The sequence below is a fragment of the Rhinoderma darwinii genome, chromosome 3 (genome assembly GCF_050947455.1).
Source record: "Rhinoderma darwinii isolate aRhiDar2 chromosome 3, aRhiDar2.hap1, whole genome shotgun sequence".
NCBI lineage: Eukaryota > Metazoa > Chordata > Amphibia > Anura > Rhinodermatidae > Rhinoderma > Rhinoderma darwinii.
Genome location: NC_134689.1, coordinates 192,335,443 through 192,355,993, shown reverse-complemented (window position 1 = coordinate 192,355,993; position 20,551 = coordinate 192,335,443). Strand labels below are relative to the sequence as shown.

General features: G+C 40.3%; 1 protein-coding gene across 3 annotated transcripts in view; it reads right to left on the bottom strand.

The window, feature by feature from the left end:
* PLXNB2 (plexin B2) overlaps nt 1-20,551 on the bottom strand; it is a 292,432-nt gene that overhangs the window by 233,960 nt on the left and 37,921 nt on the right. Inside the window, exon 2 of one of the 3 annotated variants that reach the window (XM_075857182.1) lies at nt 865-951. The exons of the other annotated variants lie outside the window; for them this stretch is intronic. The gene's annotated coding sequence lies outside the window, so the exon portion shown is untranslated. The remainder of the gene's footprint in view (nt 1-864; nt 952-20,551) is intronic. 3 annotated transcript variants of the gene reach the window in all.

The following is a 20,551-nucleotide window of genomic DNA, read 5'->3' as shown; positions in this document are numbered from 1 at the left end:
TGAAATATGGAAAACTCAGGAATGAATATGGAAGAGTTATGTTAACCCATAGGATCTATCTAGTCGGATAGGCTGATTCAGAGTTAAACTCTTGTGATAAATTACACTTCGATAAAGTGAGGAAGGACATGCTGAATAACCTCATGCGGCTGTCATTGTCCCGATTTACAATCACCAATTACAACTTTTGGTCCCGATCATTGCCCAGTGTAAACATGCCCAGTGCTCAGCCAAATAACGAGCAAACGCTTGTTTTTGATCGCATCTTTTATGTGGTCCTAAGGGTTCTCTTACAGATTTCATGGCTTTAACGAACACTGATCGACAATGAGGCAAGTCGATCCGTGCTCGTTTAACTTCCATTTACATGCGGTAATAATAAGTAGGCAAACTGCTTGGCGTCACGACCTTGTATAAGCCACCGGACGCTGAGGGAGCTGAAAGCTTGCAGCCATTGCACCAAAATTGATGCGCTGGGCCACACGGTCAGCAGCAAGATGTGACGGACTAGGTGGCATATGCCTCTTAATAAATCTGTCACATTTAATTCTAGCAGAAAAGATAACCAAGACTGGCATTTTGAACGCTAGTCTTCGTAAATCTGCCCTTATATGCAGTAGATGCGCATCTACAACAGCCCAATTACGGCTCTATACAAAACGGAGTAGTAATATAGTCATGTGCATAAGCCCAAAAGTCAATTTCATCAATTTCTCAGACTGTTCAAACCACGTTTGTACCCTAACCCTAGGGGCCAATTGTTTTTTAATTAAAGTACATAGTTGATATCTATAGAGAATACAAAGTCTTTTATGTGGAAGGTTTCCTTTACCTTTTTGATTTAAATTTTAAGAAAAGACTTACTGTGCAAAAATAGGAATTCGTTCCTACCAGTATTTTGATCTTCAGGAGTCCCCAATGACAGCACATAAGGAGATTGAACCTTGACCTCTGTAGGGGGAAGAAACAGCGTTTTAAGGGTCTCTTCCTCAACCTCCCGCCAGTAGTTCCAAACTAATTCACCGGACAGCATATGTAAACATAACAAAAATTGCAATATTTAAAAAGTTACCATAATATGGGGGGGGGGGGGGGTGATCCCTGTGCCATCATGGAGGACTCATGGAAACATAATTACCAGTAGGTACAAATTCCTATTTTCCATATCCTTCCCCAAGACGGCACACGAGTAGATGTACCAATAGGAGTTCACAAAAACAAACAGAAGAACATAGCCTGAAGGTCAGTGTCCAAAGTTTAATTCCTGACTGTATATGTGTAGTACATCCAGCCTGTAGGGTTTTGAGAATGTATGCAAGGTTGACCAAGTGGCAGCTTTGCAAATTTGATCAGGCGATGCACCAGATTTCTCTGCCCAAGAGGCTTAAATTAAATTTCTACGTTTTTTCAGAAACCTTTGTCTAAGAAAATATAGCATAGAGATGGTTTCTTTAATCCAGCGTGCAATCGAATTAGATTTTTTTTCCCCCTTTTGATTGTCCCAGGAATGGACAAGCAAGCTAATGTCCTTCTTCCAGGATTTTAAAGTGTCTAGAAAATGTAGAATCATTCATAGAATGACAATTTTGTTTGTTAATATACTTCAGATCCCGAAAGGAGGGAAGAGCAATTTCTTGAGATGTATGAAAGTCCAAAGAAACTTTCGGTAGAAAAAAGAAAAAAAAAAAAAACTGTTCTGATGTCAGAATGCAGGATAGATAAGTATGGCTCTACAATGGAGAATGTCTGTATTTCTCCTAGTCTCCTGGCAATGTTATAGCTATAAATGCCATCTTGAGAGTAGTGCGTTTTGCACTAGTTTTCCGATTGGGTTTAAAGGGGCTGGAGGTTAAAGTTGATAAGATCCCGATTAAATTCCTGTGAGAAACTAAAACATTCTAATATAAAAAAGTCAGCAGAAATGAATATTTTAATCCACCTAAGTTCTGCCACAGAGCAATCAAAGAAAGAACGGAGGGCAGATACATCAACATTAAGTGTATTAGGTCAGAGGTCAAAATCTTCGTTGAGAGCCCAGAATTTGACATAATATATATTTTTTTACACCTACAGGAGCTTTTAGGACACCATTCAGGCATTAATATGACATAGGTCACCCTCCCCCCCCCCCCCTTTGCAGGTAAAACAGCTTCCATTTCAAGCTTTCTAGAAGATTCTGGAGTTTGTCTGCGGGCATTTTCACTCATTAATATAGAAGAGCATTTGTGAGGTCAGACACCAATGTGGGATGAGAGTGCATGGCTCGCATTCTCCATTCTAGTACTTCCCAAAGGTGTTCAATGGGGTTGAGGTCAGGGCTCTGTGCGGCCAGTCAAGTTCTTCTACACCAAAAACTCACCCACCCATGCCTTTATGGATCTTGCTTTGTGCATTGGGGCACAGTCTTGATAGAAACAGAAAAGTGTTCCCGAAAAACTATTCACAAGTAGGGATGTCACAATACCAGAACTTGGACTTCGACACCGATACTTCATGTAGTATTGTGATACTCGATACAGAATTATGTGACAATAAATAGTATTATAAGTGACAGCCAGCACGGTTTTACTAAGGACAGAAGTTGTCAAACCAACCTGATTTGTTTTTATGAAGAGGTGAGCAGAAGTCTAGACAGAGGGGCCGCTGTGGATTTAGTGTTTTTGGACTTTGCAAAGGCATTTGACACTGTCCCCCATAGACGCCTAATGGGTAAATTAAGGACTATAGGTTTAGAAAGCATAGTTTGTAATTGGATTGAGAATTGGCTCAAGGACCGTATCCAGAGAGTTGTGGTCAATGATTCCTTCTCTGAATGGTCACCGGTTATAAGTGGTGTACCCCAGGGTTCAGTGCTGGGACCACTATTATTCAACTTATTTATTAATGATATAGAGGATGGGATTAATAGCACTATTTCTATTTTTGCAGATGACACCAAGCTATGCAATATAGTTCAGACTATGGAAGATGTTTGTGAATTGCAGGCAGATTTAAACAAACTAAGTGTTTGGGCGTCCACTTGGCAAATTAAGTTTAATGTAGATAAATGTAAAGTTATGCATCTGGGTACGAAAAACCTGCAAGCATCATATGTCCTAGGGGGAGCTACACTGGGGGAGTCAATTGTTGAGAAGGATCTGGGTGTACTTGTAAATCATAAACTCAATTTCAGCATGCAGTGTCAATCAGCTGCTTCAAAGGCCAGCAAAATATTGTCGTGTATCAAAAGAGGCATGGACTCGCGGGACAGGGATGTAATATTACCACTTTACAAAGCATTAGTGAGGCCTCATCTAGAATATGCAGTCCAGTTCTGGGCTCCAGTTCATAGAAAGGATGCCCTGGAGTTGGAAAAAATACAAAGAAGAGCAACAAAGCTAATAAGGGGCATGGAGAATCTAAGTTATGTGGAAAGATTAAAAGAACTAAACCTATTTAGCCTTGAGAAAAGACGACTAAGGGGGGACATGATTAACTTATATAAATATATGAATGGTGCATACAAAAAATATGGTGAAATCCTGTTCCATGTAAAACCCACTAAAAAAACAAGGGGGCACTCCCTCCGTCTGGAGAAAAAAAGGTTCAACCTGCAGAGGCGACAAGCCTTCTTTACTGTGAGAACTGTGAATCTATGGAATAGCCTACCGCAGGAGCTGGTCGCAGCAGGGACAGTAGATGGCTTTAAAAAAGGCTTAGATAATTTCCTAGAACAAAAAAATATTAACTGCTATGTGTAGAAATTTTTTACTTCCCCTTTCCCATCCCACTTCCCCTTTCCCATCCCTTGGTTGAACTTGATGGACATGTGTCTTTTTTCAACCGTACAAACTATGTAACTATGTAATAAAACGATATTTTGGCCAACAATAATATAAAAAAAAAAAAGAAGTTCTTCAGTTTTCTGATGTGAGGCGCGCGGTGTGATGAATTTTGAACTTCCATGTGCCTCACATTAACAGTAATTAATTCCATCATGTTGCTCAGTCATAATGGACAACATTGGGTTAATGTGTGGGGTACATGATGGGGTTACTTACTATTAATGTGAGGCACATGGATGTTCAAAATTCATAATACCTCGTGCCTCACATTAATAAGTGAAAGCAGTTTTTTATTTTATAATAGCGTAAGCATAAAATGGCTATAAATTTGTTATTACGGTCGCAACAATACTGAATGTGTGTATATTTTATGTATTGAGATATATTTTAATGTTTATTGTAATGTGTGTGTTGTTTTTTTTTTACACTTTATTGCACTTGCATATATCTATATTACAGTACATTAGCCTGTGTATGGATAGTACACAAGCAGTTGTTCGGATATACATCATTCTGACTGCACGTGAACACTTGTCAGGACTCAGGAGCGGGGCATAAGATGTACAGCCGCAGCCCCACTCTAACATTCATGTGTTGCTATACTAAGCTGTGCGGCCGCACAGCTTAGTATCGAAACACATGAAATAATGGTGTTGAACAGTTTGAGGGTGCACGGTATCGAAACAGTATCGAAGTTTCGATGCATCGTGCATCCCTATTCCCAAGTTGGAAGCATACAATTGTCAAAAATGTCTTGGTATGATGAAGCATTAAGATTTCCCTTTACTGGAACTAAGGGGCCTAGGCAAACACCTGAAAAACAAACCCATAGACTTATCCCTCCTCCACCAAACGTTACAGTTGGCACAATGAAGTCAAGCAACGTTCTACTAGCATTCGCAAACAGAGACTCGTCCATCAGACTGCCAGATAGAAAAAGAGTGAGTTCAGAGTCCAGTCACAGCGTGATTTACCAAATTCCATCAGACACTTGGCATTGTGATTGCTGACGTAAGGGCTGCATGCAGATGCTCGGTCACGGAAACCCATGGCATGAAGCGCAGTTTTGGTGCGGTTAATAATGCCAGAGGTTTGGCACTCTGAAGTTATAAAGTTAGCAGAATGTTGGCGACTTATGCACAATAAGCCTCAGCACTCGGCGACCCTGCTCTGTAACTTTACATGGTCTGCTACTTCTCGCTAGATTTGCGGAGGTTCCTAAACACTTTCACTTTGCAATAATACCACTCAGTTGATCATGGAATATATAAGAAGGAAGAAATTTGACATTTTATTGCAGTACCACGCTCAAAAATCAGTGAGCTCTTTAGAAGGACCGATTATTTCACAAATGTTTGTAAAAGGCACACTGAATGACTAGGTGATAGATTTTATACATCTGTGGGAATGGGACTGAATGAAACGCCTCTAAATCATTGAATTCGGGAATTTCACAATACTTTTGTCCATATAGTGTATGTTAGGTTTAGATGGGTCTGGTTTATTATTCCCACACAAAAGAAAAACATTTTCTAAATGTTTAAATATAAAAAAACAGTAACTTTCTTCCTACGGTGTTGAGGGGGAGATATAACCTTATTAGACTGCCCCATCCCTTTTAACAAGGCCATTTCAGGATCCATGCTTACAATTGAACACGGTTCTGGTCTAGATGGTATTTTGGACCCGGATACCCAAGATCCCATCTGGATGACAAGAATATCGAGTAGTCTAGAGCTAGTTTTCTTAATAATGGGAAACCAGCTTCTTCTGGAACAAAAGGAAACTATTAAGAGAAGAGTTGTAGGCTCTTTTGGTGCTTCTGAAGAGTTTTGTAAATTAGTGGAAGAGGAGGGAAAGCATAAGCTATCCCCATGTCCCACTTTTAAGATAGACTATCTACTTCTAGAGGTGAATCCCCTGGATTGTGATAGAAAAACCAAACAATCTTTTCACCACCCAGAGAAAACACAAAAAAAGATCTACCGGTGGATCTCCCCAGTGGCATGTAATTGGATGAAATATGTCCATGTTTAGAGACCATTCCGGAGCTGGATTTTCCCTACTTAGGTACTCTGCAGCTAGATTTTCTTTGCCTTCTAAACAGAGTCCTAGAGGAGATTTTTTTTATCCGACCATGCAAAAATCTTGCGAGATAGACGTTGAAAAGGACAAGATCTAGTTCCTCCTTGCTGTCCTGTATAAGCTACCGTGGTGTTGTCGGACAAAAGTTTTTATGTGATTTCCCTTCAGCTACGAGCCAGAGTGTTTTAAAGTCTCCCAGACTGCACTAAAGCATTCTGATTTGACAATTCTAGCAACATGTCTTTGGACTTTATATCTTGCAAGTTTTTGTTTGGCAAGAGGCTCCCCCATCTTAACTGGCTAGCGTCTGTGAAAACCAAGATGGAATCTGTAGAATTCCTTAGGAAGTCCACCATTTTAAAGTGTTTAACCTTTAATTGAATATTTAACCTTTTGTTTAAGGTGGTTTGGAGTTTGTCCCAATTCAGGGGGGGGGGGGAGGCATTTCCAGAATGTTCTAAAATTGACTCCATGTGACGGCTTGAATGCAGTGAAAGCAAGACTTGCTAGAAGACACATTCAGACTGTGCAGGAAGTTACTGACTTGAAGATAACTACTTTCATGATTAGATCTAGTACCTTCTTTGGTAGAAGATGGGATTACTTGATCTCTGAATCTAAGAGAATACCTAGATATGGTTTCCTGCATGAAGAGACAATCTGATTTTTGGAAAATTATTCATCCTTTAGCCAAAACTAGATCGGTTCTTATGGGCTAGACTTCTAGATGGGAAGGATAAATCAGCCACTAGGAGGAAGTAGTCTAATCATTGTCCCATATCTAGACTATGTCTAATAGTTGTAAGTAAGCAACTATATCTACTACAATTTTAGTGAAGAACCCCCCCCCCCCATGTGGTGTAAGCATAGAATTACTCTCGAAGGAACGGTGAATCTAAGATACCTTTGGGAATCTGAATTGTACAGGGCGCAGGAAGGTGTTTTAAGCAGACCGTGCATTTTTCTACCTTTTAAGACTCAGGGAGACAAAGACAGAACTGCAAAATGTAAAGGGAATGTGTCGCTAGAAAAATATTTTTTGTTTTTTTTAGTTAAACTGTTAGTATATAAATGATTACACATTGTTCTAATTTTTTCACAAGTCAGGAAATATTATAAATTAGATTCTAATTTATAACATTTCCATGTGCTGGTCACTAGAGGGAGCAATTCCCAAAATTGCAGCATTGGCATGTGGTAAAGCAACCTCATTGCTTTATGCTGCAAATTGGAGAAGACACACTCGCTCTAGTGTCCTCAAACAATCCCCCCTCCAGGAGAAAGGAGGGGGTTGAATCTTCAAACCTCCTACACTGTGTGCTGCCATTTTTTGAGCGAATGCAGTGTAGGAGGATTAGATACAGTGGTAAATCAGACAGTATAACACACACCCCTTACCTGCTCCTGCCCCCGCTGCTCCCTCCGCTCCTAGTCCTTGCTTCTGAACACATGGACGGAAGCCGTGACCGGAAGTAGTCATCTTACAGTCCGGCCGCGGCTTCCGGTCCACATGAAAATGGCGCCGGATGACGCTTTGCCGAAGACCTTCCTTTTGGACTGTGTGGGAGCGGCGCATGCGCCATTCCCACACAGACGGCGTACGCTGTAGTGAATGGAACGGCTCCCGTTCGCATTCTCTATGGGGCTGTATGTGCCGTATTCCATCTCTGTATGTGTCGTTAATCGACACAGATGAAAAAAAAAAAATGGCAGCCCCCATAGAGAAGTAAAAAAGAAAAAAAGAAAAAGTACAACACAAATAAATAAAATTTATTTTAATGACATACTAAAAGTAATAACACAACTATTTTTTTTTCGTGACACCTTCCCTTTAAAACCAAGAGTGAGAAAGAAATAGAATATAATTATATATATATATATATATATATATATATATATATATATATATATATATATATATATATATATAATACAAGAGAGGTATCACCCACTTCTCCTTTGGGGTATTCACAATTGATTTATCTGAGAGCTAGGGGTGGACTGGTACTCCATGATGCAGCCTGAAGGACGTGTATCGATGTTGCTGCAGGAAGTTCTGGTGGTACTTCAATGAGCTGGAGTTCCAACATCTATCCCGCTCTTATTCAAGAAGAAGGAGGAAGGGGAATAACAAGTCCAAGCCTAGGAAGGACATCACCGCTGGTCCATAACTGGGAGTATTCTCTGTAACAATCCCACTGACTCAGGGTGCCGCCAATAGGGAGCCGAGCGTCAGATAGGGAGACGTTAGCCCAGTGGTTCTTGTATTAAAAAAGTGGCAAAGTAAAAGCTTCTGTTGCATCAATATCACACATCATAGCTTCTGTCCATTAGCAAAAAAAAGTAGGAAGTTTAACACAATTCAGGCCCAAAGTTACACAACCAAGATAAGATGCAACGATTTATGACTGGACAATGTCCATCTTCCAAAAGTTTCTGCTGACAGACAAATCAACTATAAGAAAAAATAAATTAAAAAAAACTGCCTGACTCCTAGGTAAGAAACTGAAGCTCCATTTTCATCAGTCATGTCAAGTTGAAGCTTAGAAAAGGTGTGAAATTGCTCTTCCTTTCGGAAGTGAGAAATCATTTTTATAACTAAACCTCCCACTTTTCCCCTGTGAGAGTAGCACTTGATTTGACATGAGCTGGCAGCCATAATAATCATACACTTCCAGTCTTCAGGCTGGAAATAATAGGTGCCAGGCACAATGACAATGCAGGTGATGTAGGATTTTTTAAAACAGATACTAAATCTGGAAATAAAAAAGGGAATATGTTACACACTAAATGAGGGTGTTAAATCAAGCATTTCTATAGCAACCTAGTAGTGCGGCTGACGTCCCATCAGTGGTGAATCTTAGGGTATGTTCACACGCAGTGTTCTCAGACGTAATTCGGGCGTTTTACGCCTCGAATTACGCCTGAAAAAAACGCCCCCAAAATGCCTACAAACAACGGACCATTGCTTTCAATGGGTTTTACGGTGTTCAGTTCCCGCAAGCCTTAATTTTAAGCGTCGCTGTCAAAATACGGAGCGTAAAAAGACGCCCGTGAAAAAGTAGTACGTCACTTGGGACATTTTTTGAGGCGTTTTTCATTGACTCCATTGAAAAACAGCTCCAATAAAATACACCGCGAAAAACGCAAGTTGCTACAAAAAGGTCTGAAAATCAGGAGCGGTTTTTGCCTGAAAACAGCTCCGTATTTTCAGACGCTTCTAGCCACTGCTTGTGAACATGCCCTTAGTTTAAAGTTAACGTCCATTGCTAGTTTAACCTACATAGTTGGCAGATCCTATGAATCTGCTATCAAATCTAATGTCTTCGTGGGCCCAGAACCATCAGCAGTTCCCATCTAAGGCCTTATGCACACAACCACACTTTTGTCCACAATTTACCTGGATTTTTGCAGACCCATTAATGTCTATGGCCCCATGCACACAACCATGGTTAAAGAGGCTCTGTCACCAGATTTTGCAAGCCCTATCTGCTATTGCAGCAGATCGGCGCTGCAATGTAGATTACAGTAACGTTTTTATTTTTAAAAAACGAGCATTTTTGGCCAAGTTATGACCATTTTTGTAGTTATGCAAATGAGGCTTGCAAAAGTCCAAGTGGGTGTGTTTAAAAGTAAAAGTCCAAGTGGGCGTGTATTATGTGCGTACATCGGGGCGTTTTTAATACTTTTACTAGCTGGGCGTTCTGACGAGAAGTATCATCCACTTCTCTTCAGAACGCCCAGCTTCTGGCAGTGCAGACACAGCGTGTTCTCGAGAGATCACGCTGTGTCGTCACTCACAGGTCCTGCATCGTGTCAGACGAGCGAGGACACCGGCACCAGAGGCTACAGTTGATTCTGCAGCAGCATCAGCGTTTGCAGGTAAGTAGCTACATAGACTTACCTGCTAACGCCGATGCTGCTGCAGAATCAACTGAAGCCTCTGGTGCCGGTGTCCTCGCTCGTCTGACACGATGCAGGACCTGTGAGTGACGACACAGCGTGATCTCTCGAGAACACCGCTGTGTCTGCACTGCCAGAAGCTGGGCGTTCTGAAGAGAAGTGGATGATACTTCTATACACAACGCCCAGCTAGTAAAAGAAGTAAACACGCCCCGATGTACGCACATAATACACGCCCACTTGGACTTTTACTTTTAAACACGCCCACTTGGACTTTTGCAAGCCTCATTTGCATAAATACAAAAATGGTCATAACTTGGCCAAAAATGCTCATTTTTTAAAAATAAAAACGTTACTGTAATCTACATTGCAGCGCCTATCTGCTGCAATAGCAGATAGGGGTTGCAAAATCTGGTGACAGAGCCTCTTTAAGCAGCAATTCCTCATTTTCTGGAAAACTTCAAAAGCCTTTATTTTTGGGGACCATTTTAAAAAGTGGACCCTTCAAAGTATTTAAGACCACATTTAGAAAGTTTCTTAACCCTTTAGGCGTGTCACAGGAATTAAAGCGGAGGTGAAATTTGCAAATGTCATTTTTTCTTGCAGAAATGTAATTTTAATCCATTTTTTTCTGTAACACAAGGTTTTACCAGTGAAACACAACTCAGTATTTATTGCCCATATTCTGCAGTTATTAGAAATATCCCACATGTGGCCCCAGCTGTGTACTGGACTGAAGCACAGGCCTCAGAAGAAAGGAGCACCTAGTGGATTTTAGTGCATTCTTTTTGGAAGAATATATTTTAGCCACCATGTCCGAGTTGAAGAGGTCTTGTGATGCCAAAACAGTGGAAACCGCCCATAAGTGACCCCACATGGCAAATTACACCCCTGAAGGAATTTAGCGAGAGGTATAGTGAGTATTTAGACCCCAGTTTTTCTGCTGCCTTTAGTGGAATTCGGCTGTAAAACTGAAAATCACATTTTTCCGATAAAACATGCAAATTTTCAAATTTTTACAAGTAATAAAAAGGAGAAAAAACACCCCAACATTTGTAATTTAATTTCTCCCGAGTACGGCAATACCGCATATGTGGTCATAAACTGCTGGTTGGACAAACGGCTGATCTAGATTTTGCTGGATTGGTTTCTGGACGCCATGTCGCATTCGCAGAGCTTCTGAGGTACCAGTACAGGGGAAACCCCTTAAAAGTGACTGCATCTTGGAAATTACACTCCTTGAGGAATTCATTGTAGTTTTCATGGGGTACATGCAACTTTTTGATCAGTTTTTTATTCTATTTTGTAAGAGGCGTGGTGACGAAAAAACAGAAAGTCTACTATTGCTTTTTATGTATTTTTACAGCGATCACGGTGGGCTATAAATGACATTCACTTTATTCTGTGGGTCGATCAGATTATGGCGATACCATATGTATATAGTTTGTTGTTTTTTTTAGGTCTTACGGCGTTTGCACAATAAAACACTTTTTTAAAAAAAATAAAAATATCTACTTTTTGTGTTGTCATATTCTAAGAGCCATAACTTTATTTTTCCATCAAGAAAGTCGTGCGCGGGCTTGTTTTTTGTGTAACTAAGTTAGTAGTTTTGATCAGTACCATTTTTGGGTGCATGCGTCCTTTTAATCCCTTTTTATTCCATTTTTTGAGAGGTGAAGTGACCAAAAAAAAAAAAGTGATGGTTGATAATTTATTTTTATTTTTTTACGGCGTTCACCGTGCGGGATAAATAACAAAATACTTATGTTTTTTCAGGCCTTTAAAAGGACCAATTATGTATAGTTTATTGGGGCTTTTTTTTAAATCTATTTTATTAAATAATTAAGGACTTGAAAAAGTAAAAATTGCCCTTTTTCCCTTATTACTTTAAAATGTTTATTTTTAGACAACTTTTTTTTTACTTTTTATTCTGTCCCACTAGGGGACTTGAAGGCAGGAAGCCCTGATCGTAATTCGAATACACTGCACTACATGCGTAGTGCAGTGTATGAGAGCTGTCAGCTACTCACTGATAGCAAGCATAGTGGGTCCTGCCTTCGTCAGGACCTACTAGGCTTGAGTGGATGGAATAGCCAAAGGCCATTGTTAGGATCACGTCGCGGGGCGTCCATGGTGTTGTAACCCCTTAGAAGCTGCGATCACTATTGAACACTGCATCTAAGGGGTTAATCGGCAGGGACAAAGCGATCTGTCACTGAGGAAGGATCTGCGGCAACTGAATACGTTACAGCAGTTGTCACAGCTCCGGTGTCTGCCAAGAGGGGGGCCGTAAAAAGTAGTACTATTCCGTCATGGTGCGCGAACGATGCGATCACCCTGGCGGAATAATACGTCAAGGAGCGGGAAGGGGGTTAAAGGAGAGCGAAAGAGAAAAAGGAAGAAAGAAAAAAGAAAATAAACGCCTGTCCTGTATTCTCAGCTACACTGCTCATTACTGCAGTATAATCTTGTCCATGCTGTTGCAGCTTTTAAATATATGTGAGAGATAGGAGAGCAGGATTCTCATCTTCTCTGTGTGCAGTGTATAGAAGACTTATCTGCAGTCAGGCTTTGCCCACTAGCTCAGGGAAAACGGAGAATTATAGAGAGAGCCTGCAGAGGGGAAAACTGAAGAAAAAAAAATCCCTATGCTAGTCATAAAATGGTCAGAAATAGTGATATTCCTTATGTGCACACACATGACAGCTTAGGCTATGAGCACATCTGTGTCGGAGGCTCCGTTAGGGGCCTCTGAGCAGATCGGGCAGTGTTTGCTGGAGTTTACTGGAGACAATAGCACAGCATGTTATGCTATTGGGTCCGGTAAAATCACGGACACCCAGACGGAAAGCTGATGAAACCCATTAAAGTCAACCAGCGTTATCCATTGTGCAACGGAATAGTTGGTTTAGTGATTCCCTTGTTCTGCTCCTCTGACGGAGTAGAACAAACGGAACACATCAACACAGGTGTGAACCCAGCCTTATTCTGAAATGCGTTTCTGCAGCTTCGTTTTAGCTATCGGTGGGGATCTCAGTGCTCGGACCCCGACCAATCAAAACTTCTGACATGTCACTATGCCAATTCAGCTAAAAAGAGTGTTCAAAAGACAAGAAGGGCTGGAGAGTGAGCTGAAAGTTATCTGGTTGGACGGAATGAGCTCTGAACAGCATGAAACTACTTGAAATGTATTGGAATACATGCAAAATTTAATAAAAAATACAATTACAAATATTTTTATTAACCCATAATACAAATGAAAAACGAATCAAAAAAGGTGTCGATAGCCTTTAAAGTCCCATCTGTGCTACAAACAATTTTGTTAATATATTTATATTTCAACTCTTAGGCCCCATGCACACGACTGTGCCCATGATCACGGCCCGCAATTGCTGGCACAGCTGGCTGCTGACGACCACCTGAATTTCGTGCCATGCTCCCATACAAAGTATGGTCAATAGAACTGAATGGGCTCGTAATTACGGCCGAATATACGGTCGCGTGAATGGGGACTTAGACTAATTTCAAGAGGTGATGTGTGAGCATTTAGGTATTTTAAAGTGTCATGAAAGTGTTAAAATCCTGTTAATGTATAACCTAAGTATATGTTAGTTGCCAAGAGCAAAGTCCAATTTCAAAACCTGAAGGTATTCAATGTGTGCAGTTCGCCAAGTATTGTGTAACACAGATTGGAATGGAGGACTTTCTTTAAAAGCATTTTTGGAATAAACAGATTTTTTTTTTTATTATTATGAATTGCTTATTACAGAGTACATCTAAAGACACTTGCACCATCAAAACAACTATTGTGCACTCAATTGCAAACTACTCAATAAAAGCCTGCCTTTTAGAGGCGATCAAAAATGATTTTTTTAAAAAGCTATATCATTATAGTAGGATGAACCCACCCAAATGAACTATGCTCAATAAGGACACTCTTAACCCGGGATTAGAGGACAATGTCTGGCTGTAAAACAAAATGGAAATGTCATGATGTAGGATAATAAAGGGCTGGACTGAGAACAATCACTTGTCAAAGCTGTAAATTATGGTTGAGAGAGATCATTTATGTAGTTCATAATTCCAAACTTCTATTTTAATCCAATACAAATGACATTCCACATGTGAGTTGGCATAACTAAGCCATACATGAGCCCCTGTGTAAACCTCAGTATTTTAACTACTTTGGTAAAGATTCATTAAAATACATATTGCTTCTCTCGTGTCTACTAGTTTATAACACCTACATTTAAAAAAATTAAGAGACTTCCAAAACCACTAAGAAATTTGCATTTGAGGGGGGGGATGACAAATTATAGGCTACAACCATAATTAAAGGATATTCTAGGAATTGCAGTTCTCATGCTAAAATACGTTTTATTTCTGTACAGTGTCTGTAGAAAGAAATAATTTCAATAAATTAGCTAGGAACTCTTGCCTTCCCAAATGTGTAACTTATTCACTTAACACCAACAGTGGATTATTGGTCCATTGGGACCGCCTCAACTAGTAAATACACCATTGGACAGTGGATACTTAAATGCACAGATGTATTTAGAAATGAATTCCAGTACATAAACTATTATGAACTTAAAGGCTGTGAAAACATTTGAGGCCTTTTTTTTTTTTTTTTAATGTACCATATTGGTTTTGCATTGCTACATTTTTTTCTATATGAACCTATTGGTACATTCAGGAGATAGTCTTGCCAGTATACATGTGTGAACAGTACCAGTATTAACCATATAGGGCAAGACCCTAGTAAAACCAAGTGAACCTTGGTGCATTGACACACAATGTCTAATATACAACCTATAGAATAAAGGGTACAATTAACACAACAAATGATGAAAAAAATTTATAAACTTTATTGAACAAATCACAATATACAATATAAAAGATGAGTCATGCAAAGCACGACTAAAAACGTCTATCAAATGCAGAGGGCATGTGTACATGAATGAAGTATGACAAGGGCATGAGTATGTAGGTGGTATGCATAAACAAATTCAGTCTATCTGGACAATAGTATAAAGCATAATGGCATAAACAATGTGGTATCAATCTCACAACTAAATCCAGAGGGCTGAGATGGAATGAACGGCAACACCAATGCCCCTATAAGGGCATGACCACACATGGCGGAATTCCTCCGCAACTGTCCGCATCAATGCCGCACCTAATCCGGGTTGCGGATTACGGCTGCGGATCTGCACAAAATGTGCAGAAAATTGATGCGGACTAGCTGCTGCGGACTGCGGGAAAAGTGCTTCCCTTCTCCCTATCAGTGCAGGATAGAGAGAAGGGACAGCACTTTCCCTAGTGAAAGTAAAAGAAATTCATACTTACCGCCCGTTGTCTTTATGACGCGTCCCTCCTTCGGCATCCAGCCCGACCTCCCTGGATGACGCGCCAGTCCATGTGACCGCTGCAGCCTGTGCTTGGCCTGTGATTGGCTGCAGCCGTCACTTACACTGAAACGTCATCCTGGGAGGCCGGACTGGAGACAGAAACAGGGAGTTCTCGGTAAGTATGAACTTATATGTTTTTTTACAGATACATGTATATTGAGATCGGTAGTCACTGTCCCGGGTGCAGAAACAGTTACTGCCGATCGCTTAACTCTTTCAGCACCCTGGACAGTGACTATTTACTGACGTCTCCTAGCAACGCTCCCGTCATTACGGGAGCCCCATTGACTTCCTCAGTCTGGCTGTAGACCTAGAAATACATAGGTCCAGCCAGAATGAAGAAATGTCAAGTAAAAAAAGCAAGACGCATCCGCAGCACACATGACATGTGCATGACAGCTGCGGACTTCATTGCGGAACTTTGAATCTCCATTGAAGTCAATGGAGAAATTCCGCCATGAGTCCGCCACTGCTCCGCAACAGACAGAGCATGCTGCGGACACCAAATTCCGCTCCGCAGCCTATGCTCCGCAGCGGAATTGTACGCATCGTGTAAACGAACACTGCTAAATTAAAGTGAAAGTCAATGTAGAAACGGCTCCGCTGCGGATTAACGCTGCGGAGTGTCCGCAGCGGAATTTAAGTGCAATTCCGCCATGTGTGAACCCGCCCTAACTAGACACCGTCAGAATAAAGTTAAGCTCACAGTGAGATACAATCAATAGTGTCAGAAAGGGGTTTGGAAGAGTAATATGTAGACAGTAAAGACATGCACATACCCATGTTGAGCACCTCTGCAGAGAGAGAACATCAGACCCGATGCACGTTTCGGCAGAATGCCTTCATCCGGGGTAGCTGAGGGCTGGGGACATAACTGCTCGACCGGGTGAGATCGACATAAGTATCGATCTCACCCGTTTAACCCCGCAGATGCGGCGCTCAATAGCGTGCGCCGCATCTGAGAGGTTTCGGAGAGAGGGAGAGAGCTCCCTCTCATCCCACCGACACCCGGTGATAAGATCGCCAAGTGTCTGTGTCTCTGATGGCATGCCTGCGTAGTGAATGCCTGCTAGGCTATGCCAGAGGAATGTCCTAGGAAATGCCTGTCCGTTTTAAACGGACAGACAGTAATACACTGCAGTACAAAAGTATTGCAGTGTATTATAATAGCGATCGGAGGATCGCATATTAAAGTCCCCTAGTGGGACTATTAGAAAAAAAAAAAGTTTAATATAAAAAAAAAAAAAAAAAACCCTCATACAACTGCATCGGTGGAATAAAAAAAAAAAAAATAAATAAAAAAGTTATGGCTCTTCAAATATGGAGCCAAAAACAAATAATTTTGAAAAAAAAGCGTTTTTACTGTGTAAAAGTAGTAAAACATACAAAATCTATACAAATTTGGTATAGCTGCAATCGCAACAACCCACTGAATAAAGTTATTGTGTTATTTATAGCACACGGTAAACGGTGTAGATTTAGGACGCGAAAAAGAGTGGCAAAGTTTCAGGTTTTTTTCTATTCCCCCCCCCACCAAAAGTTAATCAATAAGTATGTACGTCAAAATGGTGCTATTAAAAAATACAACTTGTCCCGCAAAAAACAAGACCTTATACAGCCATGTCGACGCAAAAATAAAAAAAAAGTTATAGCTCTTGGAATGCGAAGACGAAAAATCTTAAAAAATAACTTGATCATTAAGGTGTTACTATAGGTGAAAAATGAAAACTTAAAAAAAAAAAGTAATATATTTGGTATACATAACGACTCAAGCTATAACATAATAATGTTAATTTTCCCACACGGTGAACACTGCAAAAAACAATGACAGAACCGCTATTTTTGGTCACCACCCCTCCCAAAACATAAAATAAACAGTGATCAAAAAATCACGTGTACCCCAAAATAGTACCAATAAATACAAATCGTCCCACAAAAAACAAGCCCTTACACAGCTTTACCATTGATTTTATTGTGCAAATGCTGCAAAACTATATACATATGGTATTTCCATAAACTTAAAGAGGCTCTGTCACCAGATTTTGCAACCCCTATCTGCTAATGCAGCAGATAGGCGCTGCAATGTAGATAACAGTAACGTTTTTATTTTTAAAAAACGAGCATTTTTGGCCAAGTTATGACCATTTTCGTATTTATGCAAATGAGGCTTGCAAAAGTCCAAGTGGGTGTGTTTAAAGTAAAAGTACAACTGGGCGTGTATTATGTGCGTACATCGGGGCGTTTTTACTACTTTTACTAGCTGGGCGTTCTGATGAGAAGTATCATCCACTTCTCTTCAGAACGCCCAGCTTCTGGCAGTGCAGATCTGTGACGTCACTCACAGGTCCTGCATCGTGTCGGCACCAGAGGCTACAGTTGATTCTGCAGCAGCATTTGCAGGTAAGTAGCTACATCGACTTACCTGCAAACGCCGATGCTGCTGCAGAATCATCTGTAGCCTCTGGTGCCGGTGTCCTCGCTCGTCTGACACGATGCAGGACCTGTGAGTGACGTCACAGCGTGATCTCTGGAGAACACGGCTGTGTCTGCACTGCCAGAAGCTGGGCGTTGTGAAGAGAAGTGGATGATCCTTCTATACACAACGCCCAGCTAGTAAAAGTAGTAAACACGCCCCGATGTACGCATATAATACACGCCCAGTTGTACTTTTACTTTTCAACTCGCCCAGTTGTACTTTTGCAAGCCTCATTTGCATAAATACGAAAATGGTCATAACTTGGCCAAAAATGCTCGTTTTTTAAAAATAAAAACGTTACTGTAATCTACATTGCAGCGCCTATCTGCTGCAATAGCAAGTAGGGATTGCAAAATCTGGTGACAGAGCCTCTTTAATCAACCCGCAGAATAAACGTAAACATTTTACATTTCTAGCCCATGGTGAACACAAAAAAAAAAAACTGTCAGAACTGCTGTTTTTTGGTCACCTTCATTGACAAAAAAAAAAACTGAATAAAAAAGTAAATAAAAAATAAATAAATAAAATCACATGTACCCAAAATTGTACCAATGAAAACTGATTGGTCCCACAACAAATAAGCCCTCATACAGCTCCGGTGGAAAGAGAAAAAAAAAAAAAGTTCTGGCTCTCAAAATATGGCAATGCAAAATGTGCAGAGCGTTCCAAAAGCGCAAAAGATCTGGCACCATTTATCAGTGCGACACTGGCCACACATCTGCGGATTATTATTTATACCCTCGTATTATGACAGGATTTACTCCGCACAGTTTACATATACCCTGATGTACTCTCGTTTTAAATGACAGGTTACATAATAATAATCTCGCGAGATTACGCTTGCCTTGCTGTAAATCTCACAGAAACGTTAGCGAAGTATCAGGATTGTGAATAGACATCACCTCCTGGCTGGAGGTAATGTATATTCATTGTCCGGACACTACAGTAATGTTATAGAGTGTTTATGTGGCTGCACATAGCGATATAGCTATATCACTATGTGCTGTGTAAATTAATGGAGAGAAGTGTATGATGCTGATTGGTCAGCATCATACACTCCTCTGTACAACGCCCACTTGGCCATATAGTAAAACACGCCCAGTTGTCCATTAAGAAACTCATTAGCATAAAGCCAATATAGGTCATAACTCTGTCAAAAATGATCCTTTTTCTAAATAAAAAAAATACTGCTGTAATCTACATTACAGCGCCGATCACATTATGTACAACATAGGCCACTTTAAAAGGAGTTCATAGCCTTTAAAGAGGCTCTGTCACCACAACGTAATTTCTTTTTTTTATTGTTCATTTGATTCGTGTATGCAAAATGAACCAACTAAATAGTCTTGATTAAAAATATCCTACTGTTTTACTGCTGTAGTATCTGTAGATAACTGGCTGTGCTGCCGATTCGAACTCAAACCGGTCAGTCCATTTCTCCTGATGGGCTAACATCGTATGCTTTCCCCCTGCAATCGGGAGGTTGTCTGATTTTAGCTAAATATATAGGGTTTAGGGTGAACTGACTTTTCAAGTTGTGTAATCCCTGTATTTTATAGGTGGTTACTTTTTAAAATTTACCAGTTGTGGTGATTTTATGAAGATATGTGCATGTAGACATAGGCGTGACGTCACCTGCCCTCACCGTCCCTTCTCTCAGTGTTAAGCTACATTTAATAATCGAGTGTCGAGGTGCACCCGTGCAGGACGATTTATAACGGATCCCTCATAGACTAGTCTATGGGGGGGGGGGGGGGTGTGTGAAAACGCAGGAAAATAGGACATGTCCTATTTTTCCATGGACGCTTCACACGCTCAGTTGATACGTACTGGACAACTGATGACCTATCCACCAGATTTTGTGCAGTCTATCTGGAGTGTAGTACCAACGCATAGAAATTTTCACAGCAGCTTCCACATGTTGAATGCAAGGTAAGGCTTTATAAACTAATTTAAATACAACCACCCATGCTTCCTCTGAAAAGGAGCACCCCAAGTCTCTCTCCCAGGACCGCATGGGATTTGTTTTAGAAAAAAAGTGAGTGTGAATGAAACATATTATATACATGTCTCAAGCCCCTGCTACGTTTTGAGAGATATCCAAACACTTTAAAAAAGACATACAGCATCAAAATTATTGTAAATCGTAATACAGTCTCTAATCTGGAGGTATTTGAAGAAATCTGAAACAGGTATAGAGTATTGAGATGTGAAATGCTCAGAACTCACCAAGCGATTATCCTTAACACCTTCAGGACGGAGCCTGTTTTGGCCTTCAGGACGAAGCCGATTTTTCAAATCTGACATGTGTCCCTTTATGTGGTAATAACTCCGGAATGCTTTTGCCTATCCAAGCGATTCTGAGATTGTTTTCTCGTGACATATTGTACTTTGTTAGGGAAAAAATTGACGATAAATTCAATATTTATTTGTAAAAAAACACCAAGATTTGAAGAAAATGTGCAAAAATTAGCATTTTTCTAAATTTAAATGTATCTGTTTGTAAAACAGATAGTAATACCACACAAAATAGTTACTAGTTAACATTTCCCATATGTCTACTTTAGTTTGGCATAGTTTTTTGAACATTCTTTTATTTTTCTAGGACGTTACAAGACTTAGAACTTTAGCAGCGATTTCTCATATTTTCAAGAAAATGTCAAAAGGCGATTTTTACAAGGACCAGTTCAGTTCTGAAGTGGCTTTGAGGGCCTTATATATTAGAAAGTCCCCATAAATCAACCCATTTTGAAAACTGCACCCCTCAAAGTATTCAAACCAGCATTCAGAAAGTGTTTTAACCCTTTAGGTGTTTCACAGGATTTAAAGAGGCTCTGTCACCAGATTTTGCA